Below are 16,251 nucleotides of genomic sequence, written 5' to 3'. Positions count from 1 at the left end.
AGTTCTGTGTACTTGCTAATTTTTTCAGTGCATGTGTTTTGTACATTGTGAGTGTTTGGAATGGCTATGTCTATAATGTATGTGATTTTATTGTGTTTGTCAATGAGTGTGATGTCTGGTCTGTTGTGGTAAATTGTTTTATCTGTGATTATGGCTCTGTTGTAGTACATTTTGTGCATGTTGTTTTCCAATACTGTCTGTGGAATATACTTGTAATACAGTTCAAGAATGTTTAATACAGTAGAGCGTCGTTTATCCAAATCAATTGGGGACTGGGGTTGTTCGGATAACTTCTTTTTTGGATAACCAATTATGTACGGAAAAATATATTAATTTATCCCGTGTTGAAATTTTTCTCCGTTGCGTGTCGCTTCGCGTTGAATTTTCATCAATATTAAGCCTAACGAAGACTATTGTATCGTTAAAAATTATTTTTTTATTTTGTACAAACAAAATAAATATATTGAAAAATATAAAAACAATAAAAAAATATACTTCAGAAGTTAATTTAGTATCAAAAACATAAAATATTTGAGTAGCCGAAGACATAGCCAAAGATACAGCGCCACAGCACTGGCGAAAATTAAAATTTGTCGACTGGAATTCCTTCGGATAACCGACGTTTTGGATAACCGACCTTCGGATAAACGACGTTCTACTGTAATTTGTTTTTGTTTGCAAGCACTCGATGTATTATATTTACTACTTGATTATGTCTATGTAAATAATCTGTCTGTGCCAAGAGCTTGCAACCAGAAGTGATGTGTTGTATAGTTTATTATTATTATTGTTTTCTCTAATTAAAAAAAGTAGGCAGAAAAAATTTATCAATATTTGAAAACTTAACATCTTTTAAAGATGGAAATTTTAAGTAAAGAATTGCCTTTTATATAAAAAGGATATTATGGTTCCTGAACTAATTTTAAGAATCAAAAAGTCAGGTAGATACTTCATAAGTATGGTTCTGAATACTCCACATTCTTGACTTAATTAATGCACCTTAACAATGGTGGCATTTAAATAACGCAAATGTTTGTGTTATTTAAATGTCACTATTGTTATAGGTGAATTAATTAAGCTGATTAACTACAGTTACTAGATCATCCTTCCAAGTTCTTGTCTATGATTATATAATCATAGACAAGAACTTGTAATAGATATTTATTATTTATATAGAATTTATTAAATAAATTATATCAATGTAAATTTCATAGCTGAAGTGTTTGATAACAAAGTGAAAATTTTGTTTTTTTTAATATTTATAATATTGATAGCATACTGTTAAATGAATTTTGTTAATTATAACGTAAAATCTTAGTAATGTACCATTTTAAATCTTCTCGATTAAAATCTCTTCAAGTTAATTATTTACAAATATTTTAACTTCAACTTCGCCTGACAGCCTTTTACGATTTTCTTAATCTGTACTTTAACGAGTATTTTTACCGATAGAGGCGCTTTTCGAATTCTGGATCAATTCACTGCTCTCTATAATCAAACTAGAAAAGAAAAATATATAAGTAGATATTTTAAAATTAAATTATAAAAAAATATTAAGAATTATAATAATATATAATTAAAATTAACGATAAATAATTTAATTTTTAAGTACGATTGAATGCCGTATTCTGTAATGCGCTTCTAAATCATACACTTTTTATTACTTATAAATAGAAAATCATTATCAAAGGTTTTCTATATAGTATCTGAATTAAGTCTCTTCCTTAGAATAGCGATCTTGGGCAGATTCCATATAAGATTTAAACAAAATACGTCTTAATACAAAGATGCGTACAGACTTAAGTGCGCATGGTGTAAGCACGCATACATTCGTGGGTGTTCTAATTATGTGATTCAAAGACGCTTTTTCCGCTGATTTGTCGAAATCGCGCAGTTCCGAAAAGTGCATTCAAGCAATGCTGATACGCAGTGTTGAAATCTTCCCGCTTAGTGATACGGTGTAGATCGCCTGTTAATTTCCGATGTAACTGAATTTTTCGTAACGGCAGAACCTATACGTAGTTAGTTAAAAGGATAATTTAAAAAAAAAAACTTAACGACCAATTTGATAGGAAAATTTTTCGAAAATAGTCATGGTTTTCACGATTTCGGTTAAGGTTATCGGCGGATTTGTGAAGATGCCCGTTTGCTCGATATTTCCTGTACAGTCTAAATACATCCATGCACGGAACTGGCTAGTGTCGTGTAAAAAACGAAAGCGTGGCGCGCGGCACTTGTAAACAGTAAATAGCGCTAAAACCTGCGAGTCCGACGCTTAGCCACTGCTCTTGAAAGCAGACATCAAGAAACAGTAGATGTTAACTTTTCGAACAAGTCCGGATCCGTACGTTGTCGACAATATTCTCATTGCAAAGACACTTTCATTTATTTTCCCCGTTCCTCGAACGCGGACACAATTCGAAAATATCCAAGTTTCACACCAAGACTGCATCGCTTAGCTGAAAACACGAAGATAATCGGTTGCAACTGTGAAAACGTTACTTGGCAGCAGATAATGCAAGCGAACTGTAAAGGAATTCTAAACGTGGGGGGCTTAGCTCAGATGGTAGAGCGCTCGCCTGGCATGCGCGAGATACCGAGCTCGATACTCGGCGCCTCCATTTAGTAGTAGTGTAATTTTTTTTCCCTCCGTTTCATCACATCAGACGTACTGTACATCGCTGCTACCGACTTTATATGGACGAGGCACTTGCAGGTTGCTTCCGAAATGATATGAATCCCGGACACACATTTTTGCAGAACCGAAAAGTTTCAAAGCTGCAAAACGAAATTTTTTCGAGCCAGATGTACTACGGAATGAATTTCTGTTTAACTTTCGAACCGTTTTTCCTGAATAATTTTACTACAGTTTTCAGCGACATGTCGGATGTTTAAAAAATTCGCAGGAGTCAATTTGCAAATAAGAATTACTGTACACGACTATCGCACTCCAACTGTAATGAAGTGAAGTGTAAACCGATGCACAGATACCAATCGCTGTACTCGTCGTTAGCATATTTTAGAAATGTAGAACGGAAAGACGAATTACTTTTTGTGGTGCCAAAAAAGTTATTCCTTACAGACGTTTGTAAAAATAACAACGGCAGACGAAGACGCCGGCATCGATCTCGGTATCTCCCGCACGCGAAGCGAGCGCTCTACCAATTGAGCTACATCCCCGCTGCCCTAGACCACCTGAAATTTCTTTCACATTCGAATTTACTGAGGTGCAATTAACATCCAGAATAAATGAATTTTTTTAAAAACGAGAATTGAAAATTATCGGCGTAATAAAATTCTGCGCCTACGGTTGAATAAAAATTACTTTTGATAAGTTCTGCTTTCAATTTATGTTTTTGTTAAAGTTAATATAAAAATAAAAAGTGGCTCTGCAAACAAACGATAGGCAAAACATTTTCTGCGAAAAACCTGTAATAATAGTCACAGTTTCCAACGCAAGAAATCACTCCTGTCTGAAATCCAGTTCGGTTTGTTTGCGCGAATGACAAAGTCTATATGCAAACAGTTTTACGAAATTTGTACAGACGAAAATCACTTCGCTAAATATTTCTATGTATTTGCTTGAGACTTTATGCGAACACTTTTATTGACACGTATGTATGTGTTCCCATTGCTCCATATTCGTTCGTGTGTATTTCGATGAAAATGCGGACGCAATAATTATAGTTGCTGCTTTCCTAGTGATTAGTTCAGCAAAGAAGAAAAAAACATAAAATACAGTACTGTTCATTTTAACTTTCACTATTTGTGCAGTCGAATTCACTAGCGTAGCGAGGGGGGCGAGGGGTCTATCATGCTCCGGGCGCCACTCGCAGAGGGCGCCAAATGGTCTCCAAGACAAACAAGATATTTCTGGGGGAGGGGGCGCCAATAAAGTGTCGTGCCCTGGGCACCAGTTATGTTCGCTTCACCACTGATCGAATTTAATCGTTTCGCGATTTCGCTCCATCGTCACATTTTTCGTTCTTAGAATAGTAATATACGATGTATACGATTCAAAATATGGTATCCAATAACCTTTCAGCGTTAATTTGTCGAACCAAGGTCTTGGTTGAACAGTAAAACTATAAAGCATCATCTAAAGAAGTGTTTCTCAACCTCTAACGAATCGTCGCCCCCCTTCAACGTAGTATCGGTGGCGTAGCGTGGGTGTCAGCCGCCCGGGGCGGAGGAAAATTTCGCCCCCTTTATTTAGGTATCTCAATTTAAAAGACTAAAATTCAGTTTCGTCACAGAATAAGTAATGAAAAATTCTGTGCTAGTGTTGCCACCTTTTTAAAATCGCTGACCCGGATGGCAGGTGAAGTTTGTTCGAACAGAAGTTCCTGACGGAATGTCATTTTGCAATGCAAAGAATAATGTGCAGTGCATGCTGGTTCTAAATCAGTTACAGTTAGCGACTAGGGAGAGTTGGATAGGAGTAACGCAAGTGACCTAGCTCTATTGGATATTGGATGTGTATATATACGAATAAATCGTACAAGAAAAAAAAAAGGTCGACAGGTTGCGCACTATATCTCCGGACGGCGCGCGGCGAGTCGATTTCCGGACTGTCCGGATGGTAACACTATTCCGTTCATTTCAATCGGTCCGAATCATAGGTGGACGAAGATATGAAATAAAATGGTTCAAATTCTTACAAGATATTATTATTTATTGTGAAATATTGCCGCCCCCTAAAAAGTGCCGCCCGGGGCGCTCCGCCCCTGCCGCCCCCACTACGCTACGCTACTGCGTAGTATCGCCCCTTCAGTAAAACCGTTACGTAGTATCGCCCCCTTCACTTCAAAATTCTGATGCCGAGAGCCAAGGCTAACGCCAAATTCGTACTGCATTGAATAGACTAGTGACTAGTATGATGTTAATTGTTTAATTATTGTACGATATAACAAATAAAATAACTAATTATTCTTAATATAATGTTTTACTATATCGCCCAGAAAATTGTTTTTCGCCCCCAAAATATAAATTGTTACTAATCGCCCCTCAGCATAGGAAAACGCCCACATGGGGCGATATCGCCCCCGTTGAGAAACACTAAAGCAGAGTCGGTCAAGGACTTTAAACTACAAGGATAGCCAGATCCCGTATATTTGTTAGCATGACCTTGGATCTATGTGACGTCACAGCAAGTCCTCTACTTCAACTCNCAATTTTGGCAAAGAACCAAGACTACTTACAGCTGAAGTAATTTCTCAAAATAAAACCTAAAGTGAAAATAACAAATAATAATTTGTAGTTATATCATTTCAAATTATAAATTAAAAAATTACAATGTAAAAAATTACTTTTGTTTATAAAATTTATTTTAAAGTATTTCATTTATTGTCATGTAATAATTTTAGATATTCATTCATTGTTTATTGAAGTTTCATAATTTAGAAACTCAGCAAAAATGGCAATTTTTTTTTTAACTTGTTATATAAATAATGAAAACAGTTTACTAATAATAATAAGTGATTTGCAATTATTTTTTTATTTAAATTACAAAAGTGTTGCAAAACAATAAATAGTTAATGCACATGAATGTATATTATTTATTAATAAGATATTAGTTTCTTGTTGAATAACAATTTAGAAACATATAACTGTCATGTCAGTAATCCAAAAATATTACTTTTGTGATTCGTTTTGACATCCTTATAATATTTTATCAATTTTTTTACATAGCGTTTTGCAATCTAAAATCATTGATGCAATTTAAATGTAAATTTTANATTAATTTAAAATAAAAAATATTTTTTAAATTTAGAAATTTTAAATTTTAAAACTGAAAACAGAAATTTTAAGAACTTCACAAGGTTACCCAATTAAAGTAACCTAATTGGAGTAATCTGATGAAAGTCTTTCAAGATGACTGAAAATGTTAGTTAGTTGCAAAAATGATTTGCTATGCTGGAATTTTAACACATGAATTTAGTTAATAGTTTATCCAGTTTTATTACACTCAAGAAAAAAAATCATTCCACTATAAATTTTTCAATAAAAATGAACATAGCAATAATGTATTAATTACTTTCTACTTGTATTTATTGTTTAAATCTATTTATTGGTTAATGAACTTATTTAAAGTACTGAACTCTACATAGTTTATTTGTAGAAATTATTCTATTTGAACTAAGAAATTTGATTAATTTTAATATATACCAATACATTTTATTTTTAAATGAATAGAAATAAACTTTAAACCAATAGAATTTATTTAAAAGTTTTCAAGTGTTTGTTTTTAAATATTTTTTCTCTTTTTAGCAAAATTTAAATCCTGAAAATGATTGTTTAAGACAGGGGTCACCAAAGTGGTTGATATCGACCCCCAGGGGTCAATGCGGCCAGGGGGTCGATTGAGGGGTCGATGCGGCTAAGGGATCACAACCTTTTTTTTTTTCTTTTTTTCTTAGACAGAGACCACAACGTCTTTTTTTTTCGCTCATACACATACACTTGTAATAAAACTTTATGGTGGGGGTCAATGTGAGGCTTTGGAAAGTGATTGGGGGTCGACGGTTAAAAAAAGTTTGGCGACCCCTGGTTTAAGATAATGAAAGCATTTGTTTTTATATTAGTTCTGCAGGTTTGAAAGTTTATCCCTTTTCCATTACTGAAGTAACCCATTTTTGCTCAAGTTTTTTATTTGACTTTTATTTGTTAAAATATATGTTTTTAAATGTCTTGAATTATTATACACCAGCAGGTAAGTCTGGCATTATCCAGGCAAAAAAATAAGAACAAACATTAACTCTCTCTCTCCTCTGGAGGGGGATTTCAAAACATCCCTTCTTAGTGTACAATACATTTTAATGATGTACAGTAAACTAACTGTGTACGAAATTTCAACATTCAACTCCTAACTTTTTGTGTGCTCTAAACTTATTATTATTATCAACCCATCATAATTATAAGTTAATTTAAAATATTTAATATTTTAAAAAAAGTGTTGTTTGCACAGTATATTTTTTTCTACTTTCAAATTTATTTACTCGGAATTGATAAGTCAATGAAATCTGCAAATATACGACATCATTTAGTGATATCATGTAGCGGTTCTTTCATTCACTGCTCATTTACATAGATATGGAAGTCAAGATTTTAAATTTATATCTTTAATGATGAAATCTTTAAATACCTGGATGAAGTTTGTCAATATGATGAAAGATTATTTTATAAAATATGATGTTTAATGCTATTTTAAAACATAATTTATAAGCCTCTATTTTTTCCGTGCAAAAATATCATTTTTCTAACTGAATCATGTTTTGTAAAAAAGATCGATGCAAAATCCATTTAGACATATCGTCAGTTTCATTTTCTGTCAATCGCTAATTGTACCATTGAGAGATTAATGTCTGATTGCAGGTTTACATGCATACACACATTGTCAATTCAGCTAAGCTTATGAATCATTGCAGTTGTCAATTGGTTGTATTAAAATTTCTAAACACGGACCGATATTAGTAATTTGTTGATCATATTATCGTTATAATATTATTTTAAATTATATAATATACACTTAAATTATAAAATGTATACACACACATAAAGATATAAACGGGTCAATCAAAGAGCAGGTACTTCTAAAAAATTTCCTTGTTTTTTGGATTTTTGCCAAATATGACAAAATTCGAAAAAAAAATTTTTTTCTTAAACTCATTTTATTCATTTATTCTCTTCCGTTGAATAAATGTTAACAATACTCCGCTGTAGCTTTTAAATTTAAAATTTTTATTGTAAAAATCTCTTTAAAAATTATATATGTATATATATAAACGAATAAATGGCATATACTAACCTCGAATCATCCTTAAAGAAATTATAAAGAACTTTTCTTATCACCACCTTTCAAGCATTTTATGTAAACTGACTACGAAACATGTTCTTGTCAACCAAGAATGATTTATTTGTATGAGGTCGATGTTTTCGTGATCATAGCAACTTGACATGTTGACCTCTGTCATGTAAAAGAATCTCGGTATTTTTCTAAATATGTATCTACTTATTTCAAGTTTTTATCTAAATTATGTTAAACCTCTTTAACAATGTCCAATTTTCTTAATTGACTTTTTGAATAATTTCCATTAACAGTCTCAACTCAGATAGCGAATTGTTATTAACCGTCTTCATGTAAAATAACAACTTAATAAGAAACTCGATACTTAAGTTGTAATTGCATTTGTGGATATAAAAATGCAATTTTTTTTTTGAATGATGAATTTTCAAGTTTCTCTTTTTCCTGTCTCCATAAAAGCATTATTTATACAATATTTATTCCTTTTTTATATAAAAGTTGAATAGTGGAATTCTTATACATTTTTCCTGTCGAATTTTCTTCCACCAACATCATATCTACCTTGAATGAACCAAACTCGCATTTATTATCTACAAAATAGTAAATGTTTTTTTTCCATAGCCATATATTGTTGAAGAACTGAAAAGATGGACTGTCTACTCGACGTCAAGGAATACAAATCAGATATATTTCAATACGTTTAGGATAAAAGCTGTGTGGACCGATGCATTTTATAACATCGAACGGTATGGCTTCTGCTGTCAACATTTGAGAAGACACAAACTTTTTTCCTATTGAAATCCCTTAGAGACTGAAAGATTTTTAGAATTCACAAAAATTCAATATTTATATTTTCTAAATTCTAAGTTTAAAATTTGTAAATAATGTTTGAAAAATAAAATATAATGAAAGAATTTATAAAATCATTTTAGAAAATTTTTTGCTTTTAAAAATTTTCTTTATATGTTAGAGTAGAAAATGAACCACTCTGTTTTGTGCATTTCTTGCATCTGAAGAATAATAAGCAACCAGCAACATTTCAATGATGAATATCTATTCCTTCACATTGTATTTTTATACATGAGAAGGTACTTTTTCATTCTGCTGTATGTATACTCATCCGTCATTTACATAATAAGTTTTCTTTCTTAACTTCTTCCATCAGAAACTGTCGGGAACATGAAACATGAAACTAAAATTACTAAATTACGTCTCAAAAGTAATATTCTGCAATAAATAAAAAATACATAATTTTATCTTATATAATATATATACTTTTTTAAATTCCTTCTTTTATAAACAAATTACTTTTGCATATTTAACTGGTAAATTACAATTTTAAAGAAAATTGAAATTAATAATATTTGTTATATAATAAAACAATTAATTATTTTTTTCAGTAAAAATGTACTCTATTTATCGATTTATAGTGCTAAATATGAGTGATGAATATCTAAGGATTTGTACAGTTGCATTTTATTTTAGATTGCAATCTAAAATTTACAATAAAAGAAAATATAAGCGACTTCAATTCATCTTTACGATAACTGTTTGGGTTGTAGATTAGTAGAAAAATTCCAATCTTTCTTATGTCAAAAATAATATTTATTCCGAAATAACGATATAAAGTTGTTCGAAACTTTTTAAAAGTTTAATCATTTGTATATTATTACTCTAAATATTAATATTTAAATAGTTTATAAATATACTTTTTGCTTTAAGGTATAATATAAAAAATGATATATGATACTAATAAAGCTNACTTTATATATACACTGTATATATAAATTTAAAATTAACATTTTTCTATACAGTACATTTTTTTAATTTTGATATTTTATACTGTGTATATATATATATATATACAATTTTAATTTTAAATTTATATATTACATTTTATAAAAATGTTTATAAATAAATTTATTGTTGAGTTATTTACAAGCTACTTTGGGCATTTTACAATGTAATATGCCCAAAGTAGCTTGTTTCTAAGAGCCAAAGTTTTTTACAAACAATTGATCCTGAAAGGTCTTAATTAAAGAATTGTTTATTAAAAGAAATAAACAATTATAGCAAAATTTGTTTAAATTGTGTAGATTAGAAATAAAATAAAAAAAACAATTTTTCTTAAATATTTTCACTTTTTGAAGGAAGCTAGTTTCTTCAAAACTTGAAAATACACTTAAATCCAGTTCAAATTGCTTATTTTCAGATGAAAAACTTTAAGAAAATTGAGTTTTTTGCTGTATTCCAATCATCATTTTTGTCAATTTTTCATTCTAAGCAATTAGGAAAAGCATTTTCATTCCAAGAAAAGCAGTTTGAGTGTTTGATTTTATAAAAAATAGTTATTATAATTTTAACAAAAAAATTTTGTTTATAATGTTGTTGGAACAAATTAATCTTTAAATCTTTGATTTGTGCAAAATTTACCATAGTTATTTTATTTGGTTACCCATTCAAACTCATCTAAATCATTTCATAAATGACATGTCAGAGCACAATGGATACAAGAATGGAAAGCAATATGCAGTGCAGTATGCGGGAGGATAACCTATAACTACCATTATGACAACATATATACATATATGTACAGTATATAGTTAAATTTTATTCTTTATTTAAATTTTTAAAATTTTAAATGTCTTAAATTAATCCTGTTTTATCTAAAACTGGTTCTTTCATGAATTATAATCTTTACTGCAAATCAAATTAGAAGAAAGTAACATGATATCTAATGTAATTTTCAAACATCTGTTTAATGTTAGAAAACAGAAAAAATTGAAAATGTCATTCAAAATAAGAACTCATGATTTTATAAAAATAAATTTCCATATGATCCTAATTTGTATTTGTTTAGGACATGAAGTCATTTGAACTATTGTGGATTGTCATTGTTGTTATTCAGGAGGGAAAATAGTCAATTGTTTGGCAAATAACAACTGTGTACAGAAATTTTTGCCAACACTTTCGGTTGTTGATGTGATAATGATGATTGACTTTCCTCTTATTTTTCATTAGACTGTTTGAATATATTACAATGCAATAATGGAAAAGTGCTTTAATGGAGAATTATTATTGATTTCATTTTATCTGCAAAGATGTTTTAATTTTAATGAAATAATTTGAAAAAGAAAGGCTTAATGCATCATTTCTGTTTGAAAAGTTAATTTTCTAAACAATATAAATTTTTGTTTTAGAAATCATTATTAAATTAGATCCAACTGTTTGAAGAATAATGTTTTCAATAATTCAACTTGTTTTTTAATATATTATATAATGTAAACACTTACTGAACTAACTGCTCTGAGGCCTTGATATGACATTCAACTTGCCTAATGATTTTTCTAGATACTTATATTATTGTTATAACTTGTTATTTCTCTTATAATTTTTCTTATTGATGCAATTTTGGCAAAGAACNATTAATAAGTGACTATTAACATTTTCTAATTCGTTTTAAAAGTATTTTGTATAATTATAAAAATCAAATTTAGGTAGATGTCGCGGTGACATCACATCTATTAGTCTGGGGTGACCTTCAGATGATGAGCTCCAGCATTAAATGGAAACAGCTGCATAGATAATTGTATATGGTTTATTACTTCACGACTTAAAATTTAAGTTTCGGCTAACTTTATCAGGTAATCTGAAGTGTAGAAATAAGTTTTATTTTTATGTTAAAATTACTACGGAAGATTTTATTGAATGAACTGTTCATTTTCCGGTTTGTGACCTTTTGAAAGGTTGAAATTTAGAGGTTACATTATAATTGTTTTTTAAATGAAAATATATTAAATATTTAATTTAAAACAATTTTTTTCAGTAATCTGCTGTTAGATAAAGTCAAAACTATACTGAAAAATTCTAAACTATCGACAGTGTAATTAATAATTTACAAAATGGTTTTGAAATTAAATTCTTCATGCATCGTAAATTAGGATGTGATTGTCTGTATTTATTAGTCTGGAATATAGCAGATATTAAATCGTGTTTTTCAACTGCCAGCCTATATTACACTGTTTCAAATAAAATCTTATGTCCTGTGATCATTTCTTTAGCTTCAAAAATCAAATCTATTCAATGAGAGGCAAAAAATTGCATTGATTACTCCTTGTTTGTAGGTGTGATAAATTATTTTTTTGAATTCCATTTATATTCTGTTACTAAGTTAAGCTTTTAATTATCAGAATGAATGAAATACAGTAATGTGAAAAAGATATCTGTATTTTTAACTATTCTTAGTTGAAAATTTTTGAAAATGTACTATTTTGTAATATATTGGGTAGAGAACCAGTTTTGTAAATAGTTTGAAATAATTTTGTTTACTTTATGATTTATTGTATTATTGCTTAGTGATCTTATACATAGATAGTATAAAGTTTGTAGAATTTGTGCATAATGCATTGAAAATGGGTACAAATGCTCAAGTCATATGATATTAGTTTCATTGCATTGCATGAAGAAAGCCAAGATTGAACACATGAAAACTTTATTCCCTTACATGTGAAATAACATTTTCACATATTAATTTGTGCACTTTAATTCTCCTCTTTTCCTCTTCTATTACTTTTCCTGCTGTTATAATAGAGGGAAAGTATGGGAATCCAGAAAAAAATGACACCCCCAGATTTTTACATTTTTGGACTTAGGACATCTTGAAATGCTGAGAAATGCAAAAAAATTCAGAGGTAATTTCCGTATGTATGGATTAGTGATGTGCCGGGTATCCGTATCCGTGGATATCCGAGGGAAAAAAAAATTCGTATCCATTACTTTTTAGCGGATCTTTAACGGATCTTTTATCTTAATGAATTTCATTACTTATATGAAATTTTAAAGATAGGTAGCAATAAAATTCTAATAACTTCAATTCAAATCACTTTTTATTTCTTAAAATCACATATTTGGCACATTCACATTGCAAAAATTTTATCATGCAAAATTCATTTACTATCGTAAAATATTTCCATATTACACTACTAAACTTTTTTGTCGACATTGTTTTTATTTTAATTTAACTCAACACTCTCCAAAAATACAAACGTAATCTACGCTGTTCCGTGTCACACTAAACTATAAACAAAAACATGTGCAGTGCAAGTCAAAACATGTCGCATTACTAACGCAAAGCGGCAACTATTGGTCCAAGGTCACACGCACCGGCGCCGACTGAGTGCAAAAGTTGAGATCCGTATCCGTATCCGCAGATCTAGACACTAATGATCCACGGATATACATTTTTAATGATCCAGCACATCACTAGTATGGATGTTTGTCTATATATATATATGTGTGTGTGTGTGGGGGCATGATTTTTTCACCCTGTTTGAAGCCTAATAACTCCTGAATTTGCAAGGAGGTTTGTTTATTAGGGGGATTGATGCTATTAAATTTTGGTGGTTAAAGGTCGAGGTGGTGGGGAGATAATGAGAGTTATGTATATTTCCAGTAGGGTTTACAACTTTACTTGTTGAAGTATTTACAACTTTTTTATAAAACTCATCCCTACCCTCAAAATTAAGTTTTTTGATATTTTGTAATAGTTAAAAATATAAAAAGTTTTTACAAAATATAACAGATGGTGCCACCAAAGTTTTAAATCTTGCCAGGAAAGTTGAGCAACTCGTTGCTGGTTTATTCTCCAGTTTGTGTTAGCATAGTTTTCTTATTTATTCCTTCTTATTATTTATCTTATTTATATTTTCACACTTGTATAACTGTATATGTTCTTTCTTTTCAGCTTCCCTTTCAAATAGAGTTAAATGAATCTTATTTTATAGTGAGAAATGATCAATTATCATGTTATATAAAGTTCTTATATTAAAATATTGTAGCTAGTATCCATCAAATCTATAATATATATTTTTTTATACACTCCAACCAATCCATTCCATGCTTTTACTTCTCATTTTTACTCTTCTTTGTTTGTTGTTATTCTTGGTAATGCAACTGTGCAGTAAGAATGTTTTGGTTAACTGGCTAAATCTGTGAAGTGAAAGTAACTCATGCAATGAGCATAGTTTACTCTTTAGATTAATCACAAGGTCTGCATACAACTACAGAATGACTAATTGACTAATCTGCATAATAAATTTATTATGAAGATTTATTATTCTGTAGTTTAAATGGTAACTTGTGAGATGGCCCCAAGAGAATTTATTTAAAAGGAGCAAAATTTGGGAATAATCAGAAAGTAAAGACGTGAATATTATTCAATAAAGGAATCATTGTTATTCAAGAGAATTAATATATTTCGTAATTCTTTTCATCTGATGGTCCTTTTAAATTTTTTGAAGAATTTGAAGACTAAGTTTGTCCAATTTGGGAACACCATTTATTAGTTTGTATTTTAGACAATACATTAGCCAGGAATGAATTTAGACAATACATTCCTGGCGAATGTATTGTCTAAAATACATTTAAAGAAAGAATTAACTGATTACCCCTGGAAGTCAGCTTCTTATAGAAACACAGCTTCCCTATCATCAAATGTCATGGCATGCCACTGTTCTAATGATATCTGAAAGATTGGAAGATGAAATTTTAATCCAAAACAGTTTTTATTTGCCATCAGTATCTTATATAATGTAAAGGTTTTAGAATTAGATCTACTTCATATTTTTAATTGTCATAATTTCTTATTTACACTAGTGATTTTATTTATGTACTAGCTATACTCGGCCACGTGTTGCTGTGGCTCAAAATGTATCTATTATAAATGTACAACACACTCCATTGGGGAATTTCAAAAAATCCCTTCTTAGTGTACATTCTCTTGACGTACCCTATTAAAATGCAATCAAAAACACAGAAAACTGCATCTAAAATAGAATTATAGAAGACCAGGTCTTCACGGTAAGCCTTAATTTTGTCCCTCTCCCCTGCGGGGGAAAATTTCGACATCTATATAATATAAAAACACATGTGTATTTGAATGCAACATTGTTTCAAAATTTCAAAGCAATCAGTTAAGAACTTTTGGAGATTTAAGATTTTGAACAAACGGACATTTACATTTTTATTTATATAAATAATTACTTTTAGACTCCACTGAATAATTGGATTTACACTATTGATCTTTTAGATATATTTATCCTTATACTTAGTTATTTGATGTAGTTTCAGGAGGCTAATAAGTAGAATGAAATCAAATTTAATTTATGAATTTATTAATTTTTCAATCTAAGAGCTTATTAATAAAAAATTGCATAAATTTGAAAATATTTGAATTAAATTTAAAGATTATCTTTTTAAGTATATTTGAATCATAATAACATCTGCAAAGATGCTCAGAATATGTTTTGAAGCTATTTGTATTCCAATTTTTAAACTATTGAAAATATTAATTATGATACTTTTACTGTTTAGTTCAGGAAACCAAATTCCTTTTTATTAAGAAATGTTTTTGAGAACATTTCTGAATAAAAAGCAGTTAATTTTACTACTTAGTTTAAGAAATCAATCATTATTAATATGGTATCAAGTTTTTTCAGCATTTGTGTATTCACTGATAATTTTTATCAAATTTCTTTTTATTTGATTTTTTGATGAATTTTCTGATGTTATATTTTTCTATTCTTTTGAATATAAAAATGTCAGAATAGAAAATGCTATCAGCAAATATGTTATATATTAGGGAGAAAATAGAACAAATAAAATATAAATAATGCAAATAATATATGGAATAAAATATTTTAATTTAGAAATATTTTAAAAATTGGATATAGCAATTGTAAATGCTCAATCTCCTAATACTCTTGGATTTTTTTATAATAGATTGACTCAAATTTTTGGCAATGGATTGATTGAAATTTTAATCTAGATAATATTAAAACAGAAATATTTGAAATACTCATAATAGTATTATCTGCAGAAAATTTGTTTACTGTAAATTATCATAAATAGTATTATGAATTATTAATATTAGTCATTAAGATTTTTTTCACAGCAATTATTTGTGTTGCTGATTATGAAAGTTGGATATATCATTTGGATATACTATATATTTAATTTTCACAAAGTCAAAACATATTTTTTAATCATAATAAAGAAAATCAAATATATTTACACTTGCAAAAGAAGTTGTTTTATGTAATCATAAAATTTTACGAATAAAGAAAAAACAAATATATTTACACTTGCAAAAGAAGTTGTTTTATGTAATCATAAAATTTTACGATTAGTTGGTGAAATAAATTCAACGTTTTCCCATTTTTGACTTAGACTACTTTCATAATCACCAGTATACTTATGGTGTAAGATACGTGGATAATAACTTAAAAGTACATTGATGAATACTTGACAGAATATTAGATATAAATCTTCTTTTTACATAATCTAAATACTTTTTATATATAATTATCTAAAATATTTTAATATATTAATGTAGATTACTTTTAATTTTTGTTTGTTTTTCTAAAAATATGAAAAAAGGACAGATGTTA

The 16,251-nt window shown here is 29.2% G+C and overlaps 1 protein-coding gene and 1 pseudogene across 1 annotated transcript in view; one reads left to right on the top strand and one right to left on the bottom strand.

The window, feature by feature from the left end:
- Positions 1-14,386, bottom strand: part of LOC111620048 — a 48,000-nt pseudogene extending 33,614 nt beyond the window's left edge.
- LOC111620046 (glycogen debranching enzyme-like) overlaps positions 11,321-16,251 on the top strand; it is a 76,241-nt gene continuing 71,310 nt past the window's right edge. The window contains exon 1 of the mRNA XM_023361891.1: positions 11,321-11,448. The gene's annotated coding sequence lies outside the window, so the exon portion shown is untranslated. The remainder of the gene's footprint in view (positions 11,449-16,251) is intronic.

This window comes from Centruroides sculpturatus, unplaced genomic scaffold (genome assembly GCF_000671375.1).
Source record: "Centruroides sculpturatus isolate CEXI.00-Female unplaced genomic scaffold, Cexi_2.0 scaffold12, whole genome shotgun sequence".
Classification (NCBI taxonomy): domain Eukaryota; kingdom Metazoa; phylum Arthropoda; class Arachnida; order Scorpiones; family Buthidae; genus Centruroides; species Centruroides sculpturatus.
Note: the sequence above shows the minus strand (reverse complement) of the source record. Positions and strands in the feature narration are given on the sequence as shown.